The sequence below is a fragment of the Haemorhous mexicanus genome, chromosome Z (genome assembly GCF_027477595.1).
Source record: "Haemorhous mexicanus isolate bHaeMex1 chromosome Z, bHaeMex1.pri, whole genome shotgun sequence".
Taxonomy (NCBI): domain Eukaryota; kingdom Metazoa; phylum Chordata; class Aves; order Passeriformes; family Fringillidae; genus Haemorhous; species Haemorhous mexicanus.
In genome coordinates, this window is record NC_082381.1 from 54,293,876 (window position 1) to 54,321,491 (window position 27,616).

General features: G+C 36.1%; 1 protein-coding gene across 1 annotated transcript in view; it reads left to right on the forward strand.

Moving 5' to 3' along the window:
* LOC132341876 (guanine nucleotide-binding protein G(q) subunit alpha) overlaps nt 1-27,616 on the forward strand; it is a 113,879-nt gene that overhangs the window by 52,213 nt on the left and 34,050 nt on the right. The window lies entirely within an intron of this gene.

The following is a 27,616-nucleotide window of genomic DNA, read 5'->3' on the forward strand; positions in this document are numbered from 1 at the left end:
AGTTGAAATTATAACCAAAACTGTGTTCTTTCCATTTATTCATTCTACAAGGCATTCCCTCTTGACATCAAGTGTCTTTCCAAACACTTTTCACAAGTCTAGTGGAAGTATTCATGTAAAAACTTTGGGAAAAAACTAGTATTCAAAGAAATCTTTGCATGTTTTAGTAAAAATGCAATAGATCTGACTCCAAAGTATTTTTCTTTATCTTTTACAAGGGTGCTTATTACTTGCTGTTAATTGTCACGAGTCCAGTGGTTGTCCTCTTAATCATGTTGATAAGTACTTGCTCAGACTAATACCAGATTATTCATGAAAGGCTTCATAAGCATGAACAAAGGTTTCATAATTCGGTCAGTATATTTGCAGCGCCAAAAGGCAAGTCTCTAGCTGACTGCCTTCCTCTCCCAAAGTATGGGACTTAACAAATTCTTTCTTTGGGGGCTACTGCATCTTTTCCATGTTTGGTGTAAAGGCTAAGTTACAAAATGTTATATGTGGAGTCGTGCCAGTAATAAAATCTCTGTTCAAGAAAATTGAACATTTACTTCTGTGTTTTGTATTTATTATATAGGACCCAGTTAAAATTAAGTTTTAGACTGTGCTTCAGTAAGTCATTTGGTGAGCAGCATGAGCACAGTTTTTGTAAGACACAGATTTCCTTTTTTCTTAAGATTTTCTTTGTTAAGAGCCTGACTAACAAATGTTAATATTACTAAATACCTTACTGAAATGAAAAATATGGGGAAAACATCCAGAGAAAAATTGCAGTAGTGAGTAACTGAAATTCAGTTACTGTTTTTGTCAGTGGAATATTCTGTGATTTTTTCTTTTTTTTAATTGATATATTTAATACTGTTTTTCCTTAGTCATATAAATCTATGGCATTGTCCTTGTGCTACCTTAGTCACTCTTTCCGCTTAGTTCTGCTATCTGTGGGGGTGGTGAAAAAAAATTACACCTCAAATCATACTGCCTGAACTAATTCACTTTAGACTCTTCTGAAGATCTAACTGCTGAAATACTGTTTTCTTTTTAGCTAAGGGGCTAAGAAAAAAAGAAAAAGGAGGTGCTTACTAATGGGATGAAGGTGTTTTCAATCTGTATAGACAGCAACTCTTTGTGGCAATTCTTCTCCAGAAATACATTGTTTAGGAGCAACACTCAACTCCTTGGGTTTAGGTTTGGATGCTTCATAGCAAGCAAACTAGAAATAGATGATGTTACTTAATGCAGAGTTAGTTGTGTTACTGATGAGTCACTGTCTAGCTAAATGTGGTCTTTTTAATCTGCTTTGTTCATTACTCTTCCCTCTTCTAATTTGTGAAACAAGTATTTATTGTAGACCTTGATTGAAGTAAATCCTATAATGATGAGTAAATTTTTTCATTTCAGTATGTTGTTGTGTTTGAGGGTTTTTTCTGTTGTTGCTCCTGAGGTAGTAGCTGAAGTAAATGGGAGGAATTTTCTGGTTACCTGGCAAAGTCACACATTTTTTGTTTAGTTTATGTAAATACCATGTCATAGTCATTCATCCATAAGTTAATTTGAGTCTTTTCTTTGGAGACTTTTCACTCCTGTTCTTCCAAGGAGACTAAACACAATGTACCAGAATTACATAAAAGGAAAAAAACCCCAAAAACACGCCACCAAAAAACCAAGAAACACCACCCAAAAAGCCCTGCCCCCACATCAACCAAACAAACACAAATCTACAATTTGCAAGTTTGCAATACTTTTTGTTTTCAAGTCTTGGTAACATGCAGTGAATATCTTCTGGGGAAGGAAAGATAGTATTACCTTAGTTGTTCTTATATATCTTAAAGGTCCTATACTGGAATTTCTGGAGCTCCCTTTTGCATTAAACTGATTACAAGGTGTTGGCATCGTAACTCCTGCTCAAGGTAGAAAGAAGAGGAGGCTGTATTTATGAAAGCATTTGTATATTTCCCTTGATAACTGTCTCAGGCTGCATTTAAGGTTTTCTTCCTCCTTGAGAGCTCAAGTCTGGAAGAACAGCAGTTCTGCATTTTGTAATTTCCTTTAAGCACTTGCAGCAGAACAAAATTAGCATAGTATTTTAATTGTCTCACTAATGCTGAAAAAAAAAAAGATGAGGCTGATCGTAAACTTGTTGGACAATAGCACAAGCAATTTAGCTTTCTGGCCAGTAACTCAGGAGGACAGCACTGTTTTAATATGCATGTGAGTCATGCTTGTTACCTCTGTAAATACAAAAGGAGAAGGCAAGCAAAATACTTTACTTAGAGCTTAAGTTATTCATGAAATAGGCTTGAAAACTGAAGCCAAACAAGCATATCAAGGGACTGAGGAAAGTGGCTGATTGTTGTTATAAATCAAGCAGGTTTTCACCTTGCTACATGAGCAGTTACATAAATTGTGAGATAGTGTCATTCAGGGGTTGGAGGCAGGGGGCAATTTCATTGTTCCTCTGATTGAATTAGTTTTAGAACTGAACAAGTCAGTGCAGCTTTGTCTGCCTAACATGTTACTAGTGTCAATGAAATTGCTTTGCTTCTTGGTTCTTTCCCTTCTCTGTAAACACAGTAGGCAGATGCTTTATCAGTTACCTCCTTAGTTCATAAACTTAATCTGCCTTTCTGTAAGCTCTGCACGTGCTGTGTTTAAGATTCTAATAAACCTTTAGACACCAGCTTCTTCTAATTTCACTGAGAAGTGGGGAACCCTATAGAACCAGGAGCAGTGTTTCAAATCTGGGCTCTGGTATTTGTGATGCTGATGTGAGAGGCCCTAAAGAGGAAAAGGCAGTGAGCTGTGTGAGCATCAGGTGTGACACAGCACTGAAGGGCTTCACTGCTGCAGTTTTTTTACCTCTTAGCTTGACAACAACATGAGTCATGGCAAACAGTTAGGCAGAGGTCAGAAAATGTTCCATACAGGCAGTCGTTAGGCTATAGAAACATAGCTGTGTTTGTTACTATACAAACTAGATGGCTTGTCATGTAATCTCCTGCTAGAGTAAGGTTTGTCTCTGTGGATCTGGAGAACTGTTCTGTCCTTCAATTATCTTGTTTTGCTAACTGATTAATAGTGCTCTTAGTTGTATGATGTTTGGCTTTATTAGTACAGACATTCATGTGCATTTTTAAAAGAGAACGTCATACTGCAGTTCATTCAGAAAAATGTTCCAAGCTATTTGCAAGACTGGTTTTAAGCTCTATGTCAATGATTATATATCTTCTGATAAACATTTTTGTGGGAATTTTTTTCAGTGCTGCTTTAATTGTTTTTGATTGAAGTAATTTTGGAACAGACTGGATAAAGCATACCAACCCTAAATCATCTGTGCTAAAATAACTTTAACTCATTTCACTAATAAATAAAAAATCTGACATCCTGGGTGATACCATTTGAAAGCTTAGAGAAAGCACCATAGGCTGTATAAGAAAGGCAATAATAAAATAAGATTAGAATCATATTCTAGTTGATGTAGAAAGCAATGTTGGCTACACAGGAAAATTTTGTACCGAAATCTTCGTATGTAAGGACATCTATTATTTGCAGTAATGCTTAGGAACTTAGTAGTAAATATTCAGGAAATACAAGGAGAAAAACCCAGTAATTGATGTTGATACATGACATTTGGGAGAAAAGTTCCAAATATGTTAACTCCTGCACAATTCAGTAGCTGTGTGCATTGAACTCACTCCTTCAGTTCGGAGTCTTATGAAAATGTGCTGTGTTGAAATGCTGCTTGAGAACAGAAAAAGAGAATGAAGTCTAAAATTAGAAATCTCTAATGTTTGGAGTTTTTGGGCTTGCACTGTATAGTACTGTAACTATGTACACCTATGTCACTAGAAGTTGTCCCCCATGCCCTGTCCCCAGGACACACTTTTGGAAGCTGGAGTGTATAGGTAGTATGGGATCTAAGGCAAACTCTTAGGGGGCAGCACCTTACAAGATCTTCGAAGGAAATACTTGGAGCAATGGAAAATATGTAAAAGAATGGAAGGGAAGGAATTGTACAGGAGAAAAGTAGAGATTGCAAAAATGTGGTTATGAATTGTGTAGCAACATTTGATCCTGCCATTTATCACTGATAGTCTTCTCAAAATGATAGTAAAAAAGCTAACACTAGGTACAGAATGTAGTTCTCAGATTTGGTTCAGAATTTCTTTGTTTGATCTGTTTGATTCTGGTGTGGCTTTTTGGTGGGGGCTGGTTGATAGCTTTTTTGTTCCCTTTTTTTTGGTGGGTTTTTTGTTTGTTAGATTTGGGGGGGGGGGGCGGTTTTGGGGTTTTGTTTGTTTGCTTTGTTTCAGCAGCCAGGGTCTCCTAGTTTTTCTGTGAGGCTTTTAATGTTCTGCTTTCAACTTGACAAGATGTTGCTATTGCATATTTCTCTTTTTTTGATGGCAGACTTCATGTATTTCCAGAGACTTCAAAGGAAGAATGGTTAGTCTGTACATAGTTTTGGAATCAAGACATTTCTCTCATTTTTCTATTGCTCGTGGAAGATATACTTCCACAGTGAGGAAGGATTCTGTTAAGAAAATAATTCTGCCCCTGCTCTCGGAATTAGATAATTCCAAACTGTGTTGTTGTAGCAGGTTCCTCTGTCCCATTTCACGTGCCGAATTGCCAAAACCAATCAATTGCTTTAGATTTTCTTCCCTACCCAGAGCCCCTTTTTTCCCCATCAAAACCAGTTTAGCTTAGTTTAGATTCAGTTTAACCCTTCTGCCCTTCCATATCAGGGCTTTAATTACTAATTTATACCTGGTTTTATTCTTCCACTGATGCTTCAGAAAATTAAATCTCACAGTTTATTTAAGGATTGTGAAACTTGCAGTTTTCCAGTGTTCAGAAGTTTTAGATCATACCTAATATAATATGCTATATGCTTCTCTTTGTGTTATTATATTTAACTGTGCAGGTTTAGGGTCTGCCTTCAGGAGGAATAACAAGTAACAAGTAGCTGGAACTGTGAAAAGAAAGTCTTCATAGAATTGCCTAATTTTTTACTGGTCAAAAAGACTACTATTAACATTTAGGAACTGTGATAAGCCCCGAGTTGCATAGCAATTTTTCCATGTTTCTGAAATTGTGATACAATGCAACAAACATCAAACAAGTAATACTCTTTGTAATAAGCTTTTTTCACTTTGATTTAACTTATTTTCAGTTTCTGAATATAACTGCTGAAATGGCTACATATTTCCAAGTGCAAAGCCATACAGTTTTTATCATGAATGTGAAAATGGGGAAGTATTTGAACCCAGTTTTGAAGATAACTAGAAATAAAACAATGCTTTAAGTGGTCATTGCTTGGAGCAGAAAACAACCCACATTTTATCTCTTCTGGGGAAAGTAAATTTGATAGTAAAGAAACAGCAAACACTTGCAGTTTCAACAGCAGAGCATGTTCAGCCAAGAAATATAATGCAGGAAACCAAAAGTAGCAATATTTATAACATTGAATCCTGTCCCATTTTTGTTACTTTGATACATATGCACACACACTGCTTTTTGCTGAGCTTTAATTAAGTTTTGAGAACTTACAGAAAAAGCTGTAAATAGGGAAACAGGTTCTGTTATTACTGGTTTTGGTATTGTTTTCTCAGGAAACAGAACATTGGTCAGGATGCCACATGATGAACCATTTTTCTACTTATATTTGAAAAAATTAACTTCACTAGTAAATTAAAAATTTACACTTTTTTTCCTGAAAATGAGCTAATTCTATAGCAATACTTACAAAATGGTAAGTACTTTCATAGTACTGAACATGTTTTTATAGCTGTGCTGTACACATACCTGAGTACTAATACTTTGAGTTACTTTTGTTTTTGAAGACTTGCAGTGGATCAGCAATACTTCTGTAACTTCACAGGCCTGGGGAAATGGGTCTGTTTGGAAGTTTTGATAACTGTTTGGTGAGAAGATGTACATAACCTCCTTTTCCCTGGTTATATTCTTTGTTTGGAGTGATCTGCTGTAGAATCAGATGAGCAAACTTATTTTCTTCTCAGATAATTTGTCTAATTTCAGAATCTTGATGGGATAGAGATACCTTTGTGTTTGCTGCCCTTACTTGGGGCAGTAGGTCCATTGTATCATATTTCATTATCACTCTTTCTGGATCATATTTTTAATACTTCTTTTATGCATATTTTTAACATACAAAAGAAGGGATTTATATTTCCAAGTTCTCTGTTGTTCAGAAAAAAAAAAATCTTATACCTTAGATATTCCTTCCTTTAGATAATTTGCAGGTATTGCAAAAGACGCTATTTTAGAAGGCTTCATGTGTTTTCATACATCAAAGCTCCTTTCTCCTAATTTATTAAGAAATTTTCTTTAGCAAACCTCATTGATCATGAGGACAATTTGATACTTACTTTGTAATTCCCAGAACAGTCCCATTTTTCCTTCTGCCCCAGATGTCTTCCTGCTTGGCTGCCTCCCTTGAAGGTCCCTAATGCTTTATGGTTATACTTTGCTTTCTTTTACCTTTCTTTTTTTTTTTTTTTTTTTTTCAGTTCACATGTGATTACAATTTGTCCTTTAGACCCCTTTTTCTGGGCCTGGATGGGATTCATATTGTCCTCTGTGGGACTGATGAGGCAATGTAATGTCAGCCATAGGATGCCTACCCTGCCAAGAGCCTTGGGAATCATAATTTATGTGGCAACTGCATTCAGGGAGAAAAAAAAATCTTCCTTCACAATTTTACATAATGCACTTGAGTTTTATGGCTGAAAGTTCTTGGGGAATGCATTACTGAATGGGTTATCCTTACTCTTTCGACAGGAGGATCTGGAGGAATGGAAATGGGTTTGTTTTTCTCACAGATCAGAGGCTAGAAGACAACCTATCGGCATCCTAGAAAATTCTAGTTATTTCTTTTTCTGCTTTTCATGTGGAGTTTTGTATTCTGGTTTCATAAACTAGCTGAGTATGTTTTTTAACAAAGGAGAACAAAAGACAACTCAATAACTCTTAAATTGTTACAAGTCTTCATTGAATATATACAAGAAAACAAATGTTCATGTGATTAGTTCATCTCTTCTGAAACCCTCACTGTCTCCCAAAGAATCGTCTGTCAGATTACAATGAGTAAAAAATTTAAAAGGAAACTTTGTGTTGGTGAAGTTAGTGGAAAGTTTGTTTCAGCCTTAATTATAAAGAAGCTGCTGTCTTTGTGTGGTTCTTTGCTTTGCTCCATTCTTCATCTTCTCTGGTTTTGATTGGGTTTTTTGGTTTTTGTTTTATTCTGCTCCTTGTCCAGGCTAACAAATTTTTTTGTGTTATTTGCAAATAAGTTCAGAGGGAAGATCTTAGGGCATGATGATTGGAGTGAGGACAGGGATATGGGAGAGGGAATGTCACACCCATCAGAGATTAGTCAAAAAGCAAGTCAAATGCACCTAATTTTGTATAATAGTAGCCAGAACTGGCATCTTTTTGTGCTCAAAATTCTCAAAAAGTTTTTTTCAAACCAACTCTTTTGAGCTATCCCCCCACTGCCCCCTTTTTTTTCTCTTTAAGCCATAAACCTTCTGTCAGACTTGCATCCTCCAAGTCAAGGCTTGACATACATGCAGAAACGTGCAGACTTGGAAGACAAAATAGAACTTGATCTCTCAAAATTATTTTTCTTTTCTGATGATCTTGCTGATTATCTAGCTTAGAGCCAGAAAGTAGTTCATTGGGAGCACTTTTCTTACTGGCTTGCAGGAAAGTAGGGACGAGTTCTGCTCTTTAAAAGGGAGTTTTTAGTGGAGCTTCTCCATACTGTTGTATGTAGTCTAGAATAGCAAAACTGCCTTGGGTTGTTTATGTTTCTCATTTCAATTGTATCTCCTATTTAAGAGTTTTTCAAAGGGATCACAATACTTATGCAGGAGTACAAAGCTACTGAAAGAATAAACTGAGAAATGTGCAAAGAGTTCTGTAAGGAAGTCCAAGCTAATGTTACTACTTTTAGCTTCCCATGGAGAATATCTGTCCTTGCTTATGGAGAACCTGTGTCTGTTTGAAAACTTGGTTCTGTAAATTTTTCATTATCCACCTCTAATTTTTTTCTTCTCAAGTAGTGAAGGGCCTTCCTGCCTCCTTTTGAGAGAAAAAATGTAACTGGAAAACAGACCAGAATTAAGAAAACTCCCTCTATGCATGCTGTTTCATGTTGTTCCCTTACTGAAATAACTCAAAATACATAGTAAACAGGTTAGATAACCTAATTAATTATTCTAATTTAATTCATCTGTTAATGATATGGAAAACTGAAGATGAAATGTCATTATCTCAGAGACTGCACTACAGACACACCTCTGCCAGTGATTTCAAGATGCATGTTACTAAATATGAGGCTGCAAAAATAACACTTGCCTGCAAATTTGCAGACTAATAATGCTTTAAAGAGTTCTATATGGGAGACCTTGAAGTGCGTGAAAAACTTTGAATTCAGTGTTCTCTTAAGATGATGCCATCCATGCCTTTTTCAGTGGGTTTAAATTCTTATTACATATTGCAGCCTGCAAGAGATGACTGATGTGCAATTTGAATGGACTGACTTGTTTAAAGGTAATGTCAGCCTTTATAGTTCAAATTAGCTGGTTATTATAGCTATATTAAGCACATTTCAGTCAATATATATGGACACAGCATGTTCACTTTCCAGATTATTTTCTACAAATATTATTTTATCCTTATTTGCATATAACATAATTTTTTTTTTTGATTTTGTGTTTCTGAGGCCTGTGGCTGTTGTCCTCTTAATTTATGGATCCAAAAGTAGTGATGATCTCTTGTCAACATTTTTACTTTCTTTTACTATAGATAAATGATGAGAAGCAAAATCTGCACTATCCTTATTTTCTAGCTCCAAAAAGAAAGACTGTATTGTATAACAAAGCAGATATATTTTTATCTGTTGACAATTTCAGCTATATTTAACACTTTCCTCACACTTTAAAGAAGTTAATACAACTAGGAAGTTGTTTCTTGTATTTTGCTCCTTTCTACATATTTCATGTTTTCCCAGGGAAATAATTATATTTTTATATCTCTGAATTCTTTGTGATGCAGTATTCTGCTGAAGTCATGTTATTCTTTTATGACATTTCTTAGTGTTCTGCTTAGCATTCCACCCAAGAGGAGTCTGAAAATTTGAGAGTAGCTGCATTTTTACATCATTCCAGTTTAATCATTTTATGAAGTTATCGAGAATGAGAAAAAGTATATGAAGCAATGTATAAAAATCAACCTAATATGAAATCAGTCATAAATACCATAAATATTAACTGTGTTGAATACCAGTCTCTTTTTTGGCATATATTTCATACCTAGGAGAAATTAGATATCAATAGCAGAGCAGATTGCCTTAATTGGAAATATTGACATTATATGTTACGACATCTCTTTAAGTTCAGATACTTGATAGTTACTTCCAGAATATATCCAGAATGACTGTGAACACTTAGCATCCATTTGACAGAATAGATTCTGGGTTCATACTAATGACATGTCTCCTATTTACTGGCTTGAAGTAATATTCATCAAAAGGTGGTGCTTGTTTGATGATGTAATACAAGATTTTGGGTAAGAGGCTGGTGAAGATTAGAAAATCCTTGCAGAGCTGCAGTGGTTTCAGTGAATCTTCACTCATTCACACCAGTTGCAATCCATGTTCAACAATTGCAGATAACTATTGTTCTTTGATTGTCCCAAGTTTCAGTAGAATTGCAACTTTTCAATGAAAAGAAACCTTTCAATTTTAAAATGTTTTTTTCTATTTAGCATTTTGTTTTCATTGTCAGAATATATATAATGTTAATGTTTCCATTATAACAGATGTTGTAATGCATATAAACAGTATGGCACTACTCTTTATTTATTTCATCCAGACTGGCTAAGAGTGACTTAAATGCCCCTTGTGATTCATAGTGTGGTGAAAGGAGTCCCTGTTGCCACCAAAGGCTTGCTTTCTAGCAAGGTGGTTCCAGAGTTAAACCCCATTTTGCAGTTTAGGTTTAGGGCTAGAATGTTCTGTCTTGGAAAGATTTTAATATATTCAGAACTCACAAAATAGGTTATCTAATAAGGAAAGAAGTAATATTAGAAAAACGAGTAAAGAAGAGAAACTTCAAGTTGTGCAGCAGTAGATGTTTTCAGTTGTATTTTAGTAAGGTACACATATGTGGTCAAATCTAAATACTGCTGAATGTCTACAGAAAGCAAGAAATCACTTAGTCACCTTTTTTCTTTATTGTCTAATGTGTCATAAAAGGTGTATATGGCATATGTAGGGGCAGGACCTCTTTCAGTTGCAGAATTTTTTAGAATTCCTGACTATGAATACTTGTACTTAATTTTGTTCAATAAATAATGTGGAAGAAAGAGTGAGAGTTTTAAGTTTCTCATACTGATTCTAAAAAAAAAAGGGGAAAATTTATCTTGAATCAGTATGTTTTGCTTCTAATCAAACCCATTCTATTGAACTGTAACTTAAGCTGTAATCTTTTAATTAAATGAACCAATGAGTCACCATTTAGAGATTTCAGTTTTTCAAAGATTTTTATACAAGTGGAAAAAATATGTAACTGTTCTTTGTTTAGTGAAAGAGTAGCAATATTGATACAACTCTGTGTCTCACTTAAAGAGCTGCAAGGACAATAGCAGATTTAATTATATACAGCAAGTCTTAGTCTCCATCTTCTTTAGAAAGAGTTTAATATTATGCATACAGGAAAGGATGTGTGATAAGTATTTTCATTCAGGTATTATTGTAGTATAGATGTTAGAAATCAGAACATTTAAGAAATTTGGCAAAGGATTATGTATTTTGAATACATTTCTGTTCAAATGCATTTCAGTCTGTGTTCAAATACAAGACCAATTGCATTCTAAAAAAACTGTAGGTTTTAACTGTTGCCCTTTAAAAGGCAGCATTTCTAGCAGCTATCTCATGAGTAAATCCAAATTGAGGATATGTACACCACGGAAGTTTCTTGGTATTTACCTTGGTATTTATTTATGTTCCATACAATCATTTTTGCATCTTTCCTTCTCAGTTGTCATTGGGTAGGCAAAGATTGCTGTGATGGAGGTAGCTGCAGGGGCTTGCAGTACACCAGATGTTCCTGGTTACCCACTCCTCTCATAATTTTCCACAGTGAAACAGAGTTAAGGGTGCTTTGTGTCATTTGCCACCTGTACGTGGAAACTGCCTGCATGGTTCTTCCTCTCTGGTGAATTCTTCTTGCAGAAAATCGTAATTCAGCAGAATGTACAGTCCCATAAGTAATAAATCAAAATTATCTAGTTTGATACATTTTCATGAACATTTATTGTAAGGTGGATGTCTAAAGAAATAAATTTAGCACCTTGAAAATTGCGGTAATTCCCCTTATTCTCAAGAGACCAAAATCACTCAGAAGTCTTTTCCAATCTCTCATTCCTGGGCCAAGAAATTGAGAAAATAATAACTAACAATCTCCATTAACACATGCCATTTGTGAATATCTCAGATGTCCCACACTCTAGGTTCAAACTAGAGCTCACAGATGAGCAGGAGGTCCATATAAAAACCAAGTCTTCATTCTAATACAGTTCCCTGGGGTTTTTTTCTCTAATCAGCCTGATCTGAGTGAGGGACTGATTACTGAATTAGTATGTCTACACTTCATTTAGGTTTTCAAGGGGTTTTCATGTTTACATATGCGGGAAAGGAAAATGAAGGAACCTCTAAATTTATTCTTAGAATAGATTTATTAAAAATTTGAGTCCAATGTTGTATTTCTCACTGTTCAGAAAAGAATGCGAAAAAATTTTTTAAAAAAGGACTAAATATGTTCCATAAGCAGTAGCCTAAATTAATTTAAAAATTAATCAGTGAGTATAACTGCAACAAGCATAGCACACATCGGGAGCTACAGTTGCAGTGTAAATATATATATATATATATATATCTGTATAATGTCTCAAAGAGGAAACCCAAAGCAATTATTTTAAATTCAGTTCCTCAAGAACTGCATGATAAATGTTGCAGCATTGGAATCCAGTAAATGTGATTCATTAAGAGCTATCATACTGCCAAAACAGTGAACTCGATTTAAATATCTAGCTTTTATGTCCAGTAAATAAAGTGGCTGTTCCTATCTACAGTACAGAATTCAGTACAGGATTACAGGAGTTATTTGCATTTAGGGTTCAGTAGACAGTACCTCTTTTTTTTTTTTTTTTTTTTTTGTTTGTTTGATCTTCTCTTTTTTATATGATAAACTGATGATCTGGAACATAAAAGCTAGATTACTTACAAACTTTCTGAAAGGACTCAGAACAGTTTAACACCTTTAAAGGAAGTTATGGGCATAAATGTCTGGCTCCTGAGCTGTGTTCCAACAGAAGGTGAAAGTGTGTTAGTTCTGCAGTGCAGTAGCAGGTGATGTGTTATTTCTTGTTGGGTGTTTTCCTCAAAGGGGTCTGGTTTATCAACTTACCTACAAGGCCTTCATCAAACAAAAGTCTAAAATTGCAGACAGAGCTGTCAATCAGAACTGTTCATACACAATTATTTGTGTATATCTGTTGAGTTTTAAGAGCTTAGTGTGGGATAAAAATAAAGTAATGGCTAGTGGAAGGTTATCTGAGGAAATGATTAAGAGGAACATGGTTTGTGTGAAAAAGGTAAACAGTACTGGTGAGTATGCAGTGGTGACAAGTTCATGAGTGCGCTCATGATTTGTTTGCTGGAATTTTTGCTCTACAGCTTTCACTTTTGCTGGTTGGTCTGCTTAATAGTTCTGATTTCAGAGGGTTGCTATCTGGTTCTGAAGCTGCCGGAAGTCTGTCTTCCCCCAGCAGCATACCATTGCATTAACACAGTTGCACATGCTTTATAGTTTTTTATGTCAAAGTCTGTTGTATTGACCACAGAATACTGCAAAAGTCTTCTTCTTGCCAGTTAGGTAATGTTAGTGATAGCTGAGACATTAATCTTCAAGATGGTACAGGCAAGGTAATCTATTCTGAATGAGTGATTTCAGGTTTTAATTAAATACTATGGTTTTTTCTTTGTATTGATCAGAAGAGTGAAATCATAGATTTTAGTTAGAAGATGGAGAATGCCCTTTCACCTATCTCACAGATGCCAAGGAAAGCAATTTTTATATCAAAGGGTTTTGCTTGGCTCTTTTTTTCTTTTGTTTTTTTCTTTTCTAATCACCCTCTTTAGTTTATAAATACGCATTTTTTAGGTAAGTCAATGGATAGAGTTCACTGTAAGGTCCTTCTTCAAGGCACTGGAGCTGCTTTCTCTTTGCCTTTTGGAGAAACTCCAGTGCAGAGTTGAGAAATGGCAGTCTCAGGTCCTCTTTCGCACTATTTCCTCTATTCACTGTTTTCTAACGTAGCTCCATGATTTCATTTGCACTAAGAATTTTTAACTATTTCCAGCCACGCCATTTAAAAATAGTGAAGCACATGTGCTGTGTCTGGCATTTATTCATAGTATTAAGTCTTGCTCTTCTGCTTCTCCTTAGGTCTGTTCTGTTCCTCTATGTTCAGCAGTTCCCAAAGCCTTGTTTTCTCTTCCAGTGTTACTGTTGAAGTACGGGCTTTGCTGATGTTACAGATTGTACCAAAAACCCCCTAGGATTCAGATAGGCTCATTTAGGTAAATGTCCAGAGTAAGTGATTTCAATAGTGTATGACTTCTGAAAATTAAAAACTAAGGTTTGTACAAACATGGAAGGATCAGTCTGTTTTAAATTTGGAGAGTAGACTACAATATTGTGGCTTGAACAGAAAGTTTTGTTACCTGTGGTATAGCTAACACAGTGACTTGTTAGGATTGTAGATGTGAATTGCCTTTTTGTAAAACACATTCCTGTAGTACTTTTGTGTAAAAGGTTTCTGCAGTTTCTTATAGGTCGTAGTGACTTACTGGTTTCTCACACAGTCATATTGTGTGTGGTGTTTGCATATGACTGTAACCAAAGTGATGATGCTTATGTCTTAAGGATCAGCTGAATGGACTGTTTATCATCTCTCTGGCGAGCAGCTTCATAAGTTTTTTTTAGGATTAAGTACACATGTTTGGTTAGTATGAAAAAATAAAGATTTAAGATATACAGTATTGTTGTCAAAGTTTAGGTGTTGAGATGGGAACTGTAGAAGTGACATGTTTTGAGGTTTAGGATGGCATCAGCCTTCTTTGAAATGTGATCTAAAGGCAATGGAAGCAGGAATGAAAAAAGGGAGATTTCTTCTCAATCATAAATTATCTTTTATTCTATCAGCCTCCTTCCTGGTTTATTTGCGGTTATTACCCTCACCAGATTCTTCAGTTTCAGCTTTTCTTTCGCAGCCTGACTCAGACAACATACTTTAGGGATTACCAAATAGAGTACACAGTCAAATTCAGTTCCTGATATTCTGCAAATGCAATTCACAATTTAATTATAAAAATGTAAAATCACTGGGAATGCCCAGCTTCTTCTAGTCTCTAGAAGCTATTAGGTATCTCCATTGTTACACAGTTTAGGAAGAACAGCTGCTCCTGCTTTGTTTGATGCCATTTGTCTATGGATCACAAGCTCATGGCAGGCTGTCACTGTGCCACTTGGATGAGTAATTTTGTTCCTCTGAGTTCTTGTTCTGGTTGTTGCTTGTTCCAACATCTTTATTTATTTATTCATGTTGGGAGGAAAAACCAGCATTAATATGGACAAGGACTCTTGGTGAAAAGGGATGCATACATCTCTGTCTTCAGGTTTTTTGGGGGGTGTGTGTCTAAGGTTTAGCAGTTGTTTTTCTGTTGGTGTGGGTAATGCTGGTACATCACTTGAACACTTAATACTGAGCTGTCCTTATGTGTAATAAGATGCTTTAGGTGACTGAACATGAAACAAGGCAATATGGTGGTGCCTTTACTGTGAAAATAATAGTAAAAAATCTATAGCCATATGGTTAGAGCTGTGTTTCTCTGATGTTCTCATTAAATAAGAAATTCTTTACCTCACCCACTGAATCTCTGTATGAAAGTGGGGAGACTAGTACAGCAGCATCAGTTTAAATATTCTAGGAGTATTTTTAATATTTCCCTGACTTCAGGGTACGCAGTCTTCCTTTTATAATTATAATCCTATGATCTTCTGAGAGTAGGAGTTGACACTGCCCACAGGATACCGTCTTTAAAAATGTCATTTCCTTTCCTGTCTCTTCTTCCTTGTTGCCATTATTTTGGGTTGGCTTTTTTTTTTTTTTTTTTTTTTTCTTTTTTCTTTTTTTTTTTGTTTAGTGAGTTGGCTGATTTTGCTCTTTTGGGGTTTTTTTTGTGGCACATGCAACAGGAAAATGCATTCAGAAGCTGTACTTTGTATGAACAGGAGTAAGGCTTGCTATAAATTAGGGCCACGGAATTCACAGTAATGCTCACAGAAGGATTGCCAGGCATTTTGAACATACAAAACCTTTCATTAGGCAACACTGCCTTTCAAACCACTTACTGCTGTTCATCAAGTATATATGGTTGATGTATTTCCAGTGTGGTCGTTTCCAAGACAAGTTAAGGAGTGGGATAAATATAACACAACTTACAGATCTCTTTAAGACCCTGATGGAGTTTGCCTCATTTATTTGGGTCTTGTAGGAGTAGTGATTTCTGCAGTCCTTATTCAGTAAGAATTATGGGAGTTATTTGCTTTAAATTTCAGTGGACAGAAGATGAGGCTGCAAAATGGCTGAAAAGTTAGAGAATTATATCTTGATGTTTATTCCCTTTCTTCTGCCTCCCTGTTCTCCTTTTTTTTCTTGGCATGGAAGTATTACTGTCAGACCAAATACGTTGCCATTGATCCTGTAAGTTGTAAAGGTGAAGAAGAATGTGTATATTTGAAGGCTGATAATGATTGAGCACTTTATTTATTTATTTTTTCCTGATTAAAGGCTTTGCTTACAGTTACAGCAATGGAGTTGCAAGGAGACATAACAGAATCTGTGGATTCCTGTTAGACAGTAAATCATGTGGGAGAAAAACAAGCAGTGATACATCTCTTAAAGCGCTGAGACCCCAGCCACAAATGTATATAAACACAATTTGATGATACTGCTTGTCAAATCCTTGGTCTTCATTGGGTCAGAGCTGAATTTTTATTAGACTTATATTTGCTTGTCAACAGCCTGCATTTTAACAAACCTAGTTAACTTTTTTCTTTGCTAAGGTGTTTTCCAAGTGGGTTGTCAGAGCTGTGATAGTATTTGGGACCTCTCAGCACTATGCAGTACGTCTAATATTGTGGTGCAGGAGGCTGGGGTGGCTTCTGCAGACCAGCAGCCACAGAAGTGTGCACAGACAGAGCTTCTTGTGCTTGTCCAAACTGTTCTATTCTATTTGTGATTTTTTCCCTCTGTTAAACTTGGGTCATGTGCTGACCCTCAGGAGGAAACACTGCGGGCACGTCCAGATTTCTGCTGCTTAAACTGAAAAGAGTATGGCCTAACAAGTGCAAAAGAATTGCTGACCTCAAAATGCTTATTTTCCTTTAAAGAATTGAATGATTTTACTGTTCTGGGATTAGTGTTTTAGGAAAAGGTAAATGTGATTGCTGATCCAAATTTACATTTGGATAAATACTTCTCTTGGTGGTGAATTACTGGGACCTCTGTATATACTGGTAACTTTTTCTATCATAGGTCTCCTAAATTAGGAAGTCTTTTCTGTGCTGTGAAAAGCTGAATTTTGAAAAAGAATAAGACTATTTTTCATCAAAGAAGACCACTGATTACTGTATGGAAAAAAAATCTTAGTACAGAATTTGATATCCTGTTTTCTAAGGGGGTTTTTTAGTGGTTTGTGTTGTGTTTTGTGCTGGTTTGAAAGCAAACCAGTGGGGGATCCCAAGTCAAAAATACAATTTAATAGGAAAATTAAAAAAAATGCAATAATACAGAAACACTGAGATAGTCAGAATACAACCTGATACCCTGTAAGTCAGGGTGTTGGTAGAAGTCCAATTAAATGGTGGCTGCACTCCTTTTGGAGTGACTGATTTTGTTGAAGCAGTGTTCCTGTAGAAGGGTCTCATCTTCCTCTGAAGGTCCAGTAGTGGTGTAGATGGGTCTAGTCTTCCTCTGGGAATTCAGTGGGAAAAGGCTGATTGTGGTGTTCCAAGCGTCAGATTTTTATCCAGCTAGGAATGCTTGGCTCCTCCCCCTGGGTGGAGCATCTCACAATGTGATGATGTCGTTTTATCAGTCTTGAAGTGAGACTCAGTGGCATTAACAGAAGATATCCCCCTGGAGGGAGGATGGGTCCTGTAAGAGATAAAGAGCACTGCCCCACCTGATTTTAACAGATGGTAATAGAATATATACTTCTGGGTGCATCTTGCTTTGCAACCTAAGACAGTTTTTAAAGCCATATTATATAATTTAAAACAATTCAATGTGGAGCAGTTTAACAGCTGCAACAACTAACCTGCTATCAGAGGAAGAAGTCACTGAAACAAAGAAGATGCAGGGGAAACAGCACTGATATCTTCTGGAAAACATAAATTCTGTGGTTCTTTTGTCCCATGACACAAATAAGAGAAAGTTTAGTGTTTTCTTAGAACTGTACTGTGAATTTTCTAGCTTTCCATCAATTGATTTTTAAACAATTAAACATAATGCCACCAATGTGATGCCAGTGAAGTGAATTATTTGGCTGCTGTAAATTCACTATAATCCACAGCCAGTCGATTTTAGTTAAAACCCAGTTTTGATGGTATGACAGACTGCAACTGAGAGTACCTTTATATAGCAGGAAGTGCTCTAACATTATGTTGATGCCTGAACCAATATATAACTGCATTTGGATCATAAAATTCAGACTTTATTACAAGGAGCATTCCATATGACATTCCATAGTTACCAGGTTAACATGCGTCATTAAGTTTTCTCTCTATCTGTTCAGTGTTGACCTTTTAAATTAAATCTGTAATTTAAATCAGTCATTTGGATATATATTCTTAATAGCATGAAAATAATAGTGTGAAGGAAAGCTCACCAGAGTACAACGAAAGTGGCAGAGCCATGTCCTTATCATGTATTCTCCTTTCTAGCCTTTTAAACTTTTACCTTCCTGTGATAGCATTTCCATGTTAGGATTTGTGATGGCAGTTACAATTATGGAAGAGTGTTTTGTCCTCTGCAAGTCTCCTGCTGCTTTGTATGTAACATTGCAGAGATTGTTGAAGGACGTCAGTGGTCGCATACCCGGATGCACAAACTGCCAGGTGCTGTGGTGTGGGCTGTCAAGTCAGTCACCATCAGTGCAAATTTGAGTGATTGTGGGGCTGTGGTGCTTTGCAGATTTAGTGATCAGTACTTCTGAAGAAGGTGTTGGGTGGCTGCAAAACCAGCATAAAGCTTATTCTGATTCCTCCCCTCCAGCAGTGCTCTCTTTTATTTGATTAATAATGTCCTGACCTACCTGCAAAAATGCAAAAGTGTTCCTAGTTGGAGATGTGTTCTGCAGGTGGGGGATTGCATTAAATCAATGTACTATAATTATCCACTGAAGCTAAATGTTATTAATGTTTAATCCAATTTGTGATTCATTTTATGGCAGAAGTCTGAAACAAAATACTTATTTACCCTGTCTAAAAAGTAATTAGGGTTATTTTCATATTGATAGAGAGTTTAAAGCCCACTGAAGAAAACAAATTTTAATGATAGCATCAGGTGATAAAGCAAGAGTGCTTTGCTAGCTTTTTTAACAAAATCATGCCTTTTTTTCTTAGGGTGAATTAATTATTTTGTTCTAAAGACTAATTACAGGCTATTTTTGCTAAGCATTGAGTTCAGTCTTACTACCAGCATTTGCATTAATACTGCAATTCTAACTAAAAATGTTTCTTTGTGTGTGTTGTAGTTGCATGCCGATTTCCTAAGTAGCTGCCTGCCTCTGATAATATTTGTGAACAGAGTAGATAAGGCCTATTAATAAACGTTCTTTCTGGATAGCAGGATATAACTGAAACAGCATGTCTTTTCTACATCAACAGCTTCCCTAAATTAACTTGATAAATTTGTTTTGAAGATTTTCTGGGAAATTGCCTTGGACATTTCTGAAACTAACAAACAACAAAAAAGGACAGAATTAAGAGGGTAAATTTAGATATTTGCGGCTAAGTAGAACCTGTTGACTCCAGGAGACGTGATGTGATTGTCTGGATGTGAATGTTTACTTCATCATTCATGTTCACTTTTAGATTTTCATCTCGTTGCTTGGAGAATCTCCAGCGTATATTGAAGAAGAGGCTTAGGTTACTGAGTTCAGAAACCTTGCTATAGTAGTAATGAGGACAGTTATTCTCAATACACTGTGTTTGTGACTTTTACACCTGTGTTATTCATCCCCCACTTCTTCCAGATAAAATTTAATCAAAATTAATTCAAAAAAGCCCTCAATTTTGTTTACCTTCATATAGATGTCATTCTGATTGAAAGGACAGGCTTTCAAATAAACTGTGTAGGTTATTAAAAATGTACTATAAGGACACAAACATAACCCTTCAAAAATCTGTTTCCTCTCATGTGATGACTGATGGTACATTTTTAAAGAACATGCCTTATTTCTCCTGGGAGTCTCATCCAATTGTGCTTTGGTGGATAAATAACCTGCCCAAATGGTTTTTTAGAAGGCTACTGTGACCTCTCACTGTAAATACTGAATAGTTAATAACCTAAGTTAATCATTGACAAATACATATGAATCAATTTTACATACACCAGGCAGCAAAGTGAATTGCTTTTCAAGCTCTTAAAAACAGAAAGCTTGTTTCAATATTTTCAGTATTGTAAAGATGTGTTTTATTGGTTATTTCTTCCTCCTTCCTAATGATATTGGCAGCATGTTTCAGGACTGGTGTTTTGCTTGAAGCCTTGAAAGAGGAGTCAGCAGTGTTTTGCCATCCTCCTTTAAATAAGCTCTTCTTGGCATCTGATACCAGCCAGCACAAATACAGTCCATTTCTAGGAATAGGGAAGATAGTACCTAATTTATAAGGAAGCTATCACTTTTTTAGGTCACACATGGCATAAAACTTTATTTTAATTTTCCCTCAAGGCATTTTTCAAATAGCTACTCATCACCATGGTATAATATGTCTATGGTGTCTCTAGAGAAAATAATGTTGGCTTGCTATCTTTAACATCTTGGGGCTAAATTGATTCTTGTATGAACCTGTTCTAAACAACAGCTTTTCATCTGAGATTGCATTTTCCCCCCTTACTTCAGTTTTGCCAACTCAGTGTTCTAAACATCAAGGGATTAATGAGCACACTCAAGTAAGTGATAGGGTGTCATGTGTCTTTGCATACCTAGGGTAAGTCTGAACCTCACTTTCAGAGTTTGCTTCCAATAAGTGAGGTAATTGTTTAGAAGGACAGTCTTCCTGGTTGGACAGCACAAATGTGACCATTTAAGTTAGTTGTAATTTTTACAGAGAAAAATTCCTGCTGGAATCATTCAGTATTTTGAAAGGGACCCTCACAGTTCTTTGCTATTTCTAGAAATATCTGTTTGAAATAACTGCCTCTGCTGAATGTACTATGTATTAGTCAGCAGAGGGCACTCCACTTCTTTGAAGATAAAAAAGTGTGGCTTAAAAATATGGAGGCAAAATGCTTTTCTTTTATGTGCCTTTTTTTTTCTTTTTTTTTTAAATTATCACATCTGACAATGCTAATTAGTATGAGTTGTGTAGAGGATACTTTTTCCACGTAGTACTTTCTGTCCTGAATTGAAACACAGGTACAAATACATGGTTCCTTGTCCCGATTTAATCCCAGTCTAGTGCTACGTACCACAAAGGCACTTGATCACCACATCCACGGTGGGGAGGAGAGTCAGAGAAAAAAACATTAAACCTCACAGGCTGAGGTGAGAGCAGTTTAATAGTTGAATCAAAATCAAACATCGTAATAATAGGAATGAAAAGGAGAGCAAGAGAGGAACAAAACCTAAGAGAAACAAGACATGCCCAGTTCAACTGCTCAGCCAGCGCCTGCTGAACAATGCCTGGCCTGTTCCCCAGCAGTGATCAGTGCCTCTCAGCTGACTTTCCTTGGTTCATATACTGGCCATGACATTCTGAGGTATGGAATACCCCTTTGATAGCTCAGATCACCTGTTCTGGCAGTGCTTCCTCTCAGGTTCTTGTGCACCTGCTGGCTGACAGAGCATGGGAAATTTGACTTAGAGTAAACATACTTAACAGCAACTAAAACGTCAGTGTGTCATCAACGTTATTGTGGTACTAAATCAAAAACTGTATCAGCTGCTAAGAAGAAAAATAACTTCATCCATCCAAAACCTGGACATTCCCTTAAAAGGAGCCTGCTGTTTGTTTCCCTGTGCCCTGGGTTCACCATTGGTTCTTTTCTAGGTCTGAAATCCAGTGCAATTCCTGCAGTTTCCTGGTGTAAGCAAGTAGATGCTAAACTGTCTGAATCAACTGGCCATGACCTCTGTGAAGTGGTGCATCATCTTCTCAGTTCTAGGTGTTTGAATCCATGAGGCCAAGCAAGGCTGTTACTGCTTGTACTCTTAAAAAAGTCTGTAGTGCGGGACCAAGGCACAGGAGTGAAGCTCATGGGAGATCTGTTCAATGGTAGGCTTGTTAAGTGAGAATTCTAGTACTGGAACATTGTCCTTCTATTTTATTTTTTTTTACATGCACTTAGTTGTACACTGCAGTGATTGACTAAGGTAGCAGATTCTTGGAAGCTTGTGAAGTACAACCAGTTATTTTGCTTGCAAATGGAATGAAAGTTTCAGCATGTCCATGTTTCCACTACATTTTCTTCCATAAATTCAGCTGAACCACTATACAAAAATTTGGCAGAAAAATGTACCATTTGCAAAACTTATGGAGCACTGTTCTTCAAAAACAGTGAAGCATATTATAAAGGTCTAAAAACTGAGATGTTTATGAAGTATTTTGTTAAATGTTTTGTATACAGTAATTATTTATAGGATTATAGCACAATAATTATTGGATGATCTCAGCTTAAAAGTTGTCCTCGGGAGAAAAAGAAGACAAAGAACACACCAAAAAAAAAAAAAAAAAAAAGGAAAAAAAAATAGGAAAAGAAACTTAGAACATGGATATCTGTCTGAAAATATTATTGTAGATACATAGAATGGCCTGGAAGGGACCTTAAAGATCATCTAGTTTCAACCTCCCTGCTGTGGACAAGGACATCTTTCACTAGAGCAGGTTGCTTAGAGCTCCATGCTTTAATGTGTTTTTGTAAACATTCAAGGATTACTTGTGATAATACTATCTTTTTATGCATGGAACAGTAATTTAGATAATGCCTTTTAGCTACAAAAATTGTTGTGAGAGGAGAGCTTGTTGCCCGTTCTTTCTTATGCTAGTTCCAATCTGAAATGATTTTTGTTAGTTTCTGTCACTGAAGATTTGAATTAAATTTGTAAATAGGTTTCATTTCTAGAAGATTATTTTACCTGTTTGTCCTTGTCAGTTATTAATTGTGAGGACATGATGAGATTGTAATTTGTTGCTAGTCACTATGTCTAAAAGAAAAAGATTTGGTTTAGTTTTATGTTCAATTATCAGTGTTAGAATTCAAATGCTAAAATTAATTTTTAAAAATGTCAGAATATTAGTAGGTATATTCTGTTGTATCCTTGGGCATCTTAAGGATTTATCTGAAGAAAAGTGTTAATCTCAAAATTTCATCAGCTGCTGACAAACTTTGAAAATTTGTCAGTAAAAGTAATATTTGGAAAACAAGTCAAAACATGACTTAATTAGACTATTTACTATTAAAACCCAGTAGTAACTTATCAAAAATAACTTTCTGATAGTTATTTTGGATCTCTTTTTACTTACATGGACTGTATTTTACTCATTGCTCTGTTTTCCTTAAGAAGGAATTCTGCAAAGCCTGGAGAATAAGTTGAACTTATGAATTAATGTCATACACCCCTAATCAAGGAGTTAAAAATACATAAATGAATCCTGTAATTGAAGCTATTGTTTACAATTAGAATAAATTTGCATGTGTGGGGTTTGTTTGGATTTTTTGAAGTATTTTAGAAGTGAATGTAAACAAGTACGATGTTTAGGCAGACTTGAATAATTTCAGGGCAGAATACCTAGGCTCCTAACAACACAAAACCAGCTCTTTGGGGGTGAATTACTAAAGCAGTGGAAAGGATGCGGCAGTTGGTTGATCCATAGAGATATTTCAGAAAGTCAGCCATAGAATTTCCCCAGCTCTACAAAGCAAAAGTGTTTTCCATAGAATAAAGCTGTTTCTGTTTCTAGGGTCCTCAACAGCAAAAGTGACACATTTTTACAGCACACATTGGGAAAGTATTCACTAAATACTTTCGCAAGACTTTAGGACCAGTGTGTGAAAATTTCATGTGAGGTGCTACATTTAGTACCTGCAGGAGGTATGAAAGTGCCTAATTTATAATCCGTTGCAAAAGTAACATGCCACGCCACACAAAAGTAAACATTAGTCATGATTTTTTTTTGTGATAGGTTTTTGCAACCTGCTGTTCAGTTTTGCACAGTGATGTCATCTTCCAGCTTAGCTTTAAAGCCATGCCAGTAGTTGAAGAGTGTAACACCCTATGCAGTCATTAACAAGCAAGGTTGTAGTGTTTAAAAGTTGTAATGCTTAATGATCTCACCTTCTAAGAAAGAAAGTAGGCAAACGTCTTGAGAATCTGGAGAGTTAGAGGTATGAAACTTTTAAAAGAGAGGATAAAAGAGCCTGTAATTTTTGTTTATTTAATCTTCATATTTTAGTTTATATCTATAGGTGGAACAACTAGAGCCAGTGAAAAATATGAAAGGAGAATTAATGTTTAAAATCTGAAGGTGAAATTTCTCTTTTGCCTGTCATCACTGCAGTTGAAGAGATTATTGCATTATCTCTGTGTTGAGTCTTGTGTAGCAAGCAGAGAGAGGGAGGGAGATGTTCCACCTCTCTTCAAATAACAGGTATTTTTTCTCTCCGCTGTTTTTTTTCTTCATATTCCAGCAGCACAGGGAAGAAAAGATTACTAGAAATTACTGTAATGTTTTTCATTAAATGTAGTCAAATAATTTCAAATATTAGAATAGGTTTCAATTTCATTTTGCTTTTGAAAACCGGAGTTATATCTGTATTTTACATCCAGCCTCAAGTCTCTAAAGTGCCAATATATCTTAAGTGGTACTGTATCCCTGGTAAATTGCCTTATATACCAGACACAGGCAAAATATTGGAAATACTTTGGTAATTTAAGACTTCCATGGAGGTGAAAAAATGGCCCACAATACTACAATTATGTTAGTAATTTTTGGAGATGTAAGATTTTTGAGTAGTTCTGCAGAAATGGCAAACAATTTCCCGCCTTCGTGAAAGAGTTTACTTTCTTCACGGAACTATTTACCTGCACAGTTTACATCTGCTTATTCCATACCTTAATTATTTGGGATGTTTTGCAAATAAACAATTTGGTCATAGGGTCATTAAAATATGAATTAATTATGGGAAGTCATGAGAATTGTGTATTACCTAGAGTGCAAATTGTATACACTGTTTTCATTTGCCTGTTTGTGTAGTATTTTAAACATTTGAGTAGCCCCATAATGGCATTACTAAGGTGAACATGGATCCATGTCACAGGTTGGTTTACACAGGCTCTGTGTATGTTACTTTGAAATCCTGATGGATTTCAGTTCACCCAACTGAGATTTTGTCCTTTTACTATGAGAAAACAAAGAAGCTGTTATACACCCTTATTTCTCCCTTTGTGCCTTCATTGTTGTTTCTATCTTCATGTTGCAAGTGGAGCCATGGTAGCCAAGGAAGATGCTGCTCTAACAGGTTTTGTGAGGGTTTGGCAGCCTTATATGTAAATTACCATATAGCACATACTGACTGTGTGACAGCTGCAGCATTCTCAGTCTTTAAGTGTTACAGTAGATATCCATAGTTGCATTTAAGTTCAGCCTCCCAGAAAGTGTTGGGATCATCCAAAGTTGCTGTGCTGTTGTCATTCTGTAGCTGGAGTTTTAGAATGTGGTGATTGTCCTGCTCTGCTCTGCACTGTGGTGGCCTTCCCTTGAGTCTAATGTGTGGTTTTGAGTGCTGGAATACACGAATATTAAACTGTTAGGGAGCGTCCAGAGGAGGGCCCTGAGGATGGTGAAGGGCCTTGAGGGGAAGCCATGTGTGGAGTGTCTGCAGTTGCTTGGTCTGTTCAGCCTGGAGAAGAGGAGGCTGAGGTTACAACTTCCATTTCAGTTACAACTTCCTCACAAGGAGAAGAGCAGGGGCAACCACTGATCTCTTCTCTGTGGTGACCAGTGACAGGACCTGAGGGAATGGCATGAATCTCTGCAGCAGGGGAGTTATACAATGGATATTAAGAAAAGGTTCTTCACCCAGAGGATGGTTGGGGCACCAGCCTGAGAGAATTCAACAAGTGTTTGGACCATGCTCTCAGTCACATGGTGTAATTCTTGGGGTGTCCTGCACAAGGTTGGAAGTTGGACTTCATCATCCTCGTGGGTCCCTTCCAATTCAGGGTATTCTATGATTCCCTGTCTTACTGTTTTAACAAAATGTAAAACACTCTAAATTAGAGATGTTTAATGAAAATTGCGGCATGATTTTTAGACAGGAACATATAAGAACTGTACTCACAAACACCTGAAGTCACATCAGCTTTTTAATATAGTAATATCAATGCAAGAAAATTGCATGGTAGAATGGGCAGGGAAGTGTTTAGTTATCCATTAAATTATAAACATTTTGGATCAGAAGCTACTTCTAATGTCTTTTCTAAGATCTCCCACAAATTTTTTTATGTTATAATTTTGGATGTTCATGCATATAATTCTTGAAAATGTACTTAGAAATATGCTGTCTGGGTAGGTCCCGACTTTCTAAAAATAACTTCTGTAGAAAATTCAAACTTGCTTCATGCATGAAATTGAAACTTTAGTTTTCATTCATATTTTTTGCATCATATAGTATGATCCAGAAGCCAAAGACATTGCTTAAGTAAAGAGATACATATTATTGTATTTATGTTATGACATTTTCCATTCCAACTGTGTCAATAATGTTCTCTTTTTCCTACTTTGTCTGGTGACCTGATCTCAAACAAAGCTCTAGGCAGTGAATGTTTTTTAGCAATAAAAACATAATGTGTAAGGAAACATTTAAGTAGTTCTTCACTGTACTTTGCTTTTATTGTCCATCAGTCCATTATAATTAATTTTGGTTTGGGGAAGTTTCACGAGAAAACCACCATTGGCAGACATCTGGCATCAAGGAGATGAACTATTTCTTAGTTTCTCCTGTTCAGTCAGTGGTTTTATTTATCTGTCTGTTAGCTAGGTCTGAAATCCTGTTGCAGTTTTTATGAGAGGAATTTCAGACTTGAAAACAGTTTCTGGTTCATCATTCAGTTCAGCCACAGGACTGCAGTAGCTGTAGCAACATCAGATTTCTGGCATGGTTATCCCCTCCAGTCCTTAGGTGGTACCTGCTTTTCAAAGGAGACGAACATACGAATAAAAAAACAAAGTGAAGAGAAGAAGGGTCTGTGGCTTTTCCCATACCATGTTTAGGAGAGGCTTTCCTGGCATGTTTATTACAAATCAGGCATTTGGAAAACATGCTCTTCTTGGTTGCTTTGCACTTCCATTTTCAGTGGTGTCATGAATTGTCCAGGAGAGATGACAGGCCAGTTTTCTGACTTCTAATAGACCTCTGGGCATTTTTGCTTCATACAAAGGCTATATTGATGAAGTTTTGCCGCAGAGGTTTGGCTAGTGTTTTCATTCTGAAGATTTATACTGATTTACACAAAAAAAACCCAAACCAAAGATTGGTTTAGTTCCTCCTATAGCTGGAAAAGTGAAATACATTTTGGGCATTAAATGTTTTTATTAACTCAGTTTACTCAGCTAGCTGCTATTGTCATAACACCGTGGTAGTTCAGGAAAATACAGCATTTTGGTAAAATCTAGTTTAATTTAAATGCACACAAGTAGCCAAAGGAAAGAAGTGGTTCACAGTAGTGAAATATCAACTCACTGGTTTTATGCAAATCTAACCACCATTAATGCAGTCCTACAAACCAAAGAACAGAGGAAGTATGAACATTTTTCTAAGTAATAGGGCTGAATTACTAGAACTTTTTCATCTCTTTTGAAGTAAGTTCTGTAGGATCAGGTATTTCCTAGTAACTTGGGAATTATTTGGCATTGGGAAAATGGAAATTATTTTCCATTTCTTTCCCATTACTATAAAAATAAGAGATGATAATAAAGATAATAAGTAGAAGACTGACGTGATGAAGCCTAGATACAAAAAATCCACACTTTTGTAAGTATATAATGGATTGTGGCAAAAAGAGTATTGCCAGGAAAACCAGCATAAAGCTGTAACATGGTTGAAGCTCAGAATCAGTTTTTAACCCTGCCCATAGTTTTCTGAGTGGAAAAAAGAAGGAGAAGACCTGGTTGCTATTTCAGTATCTTCTCAAGTGGAGATGTCATGATTACAATTCCCAAAAATTCCAGTTTTCTTATTC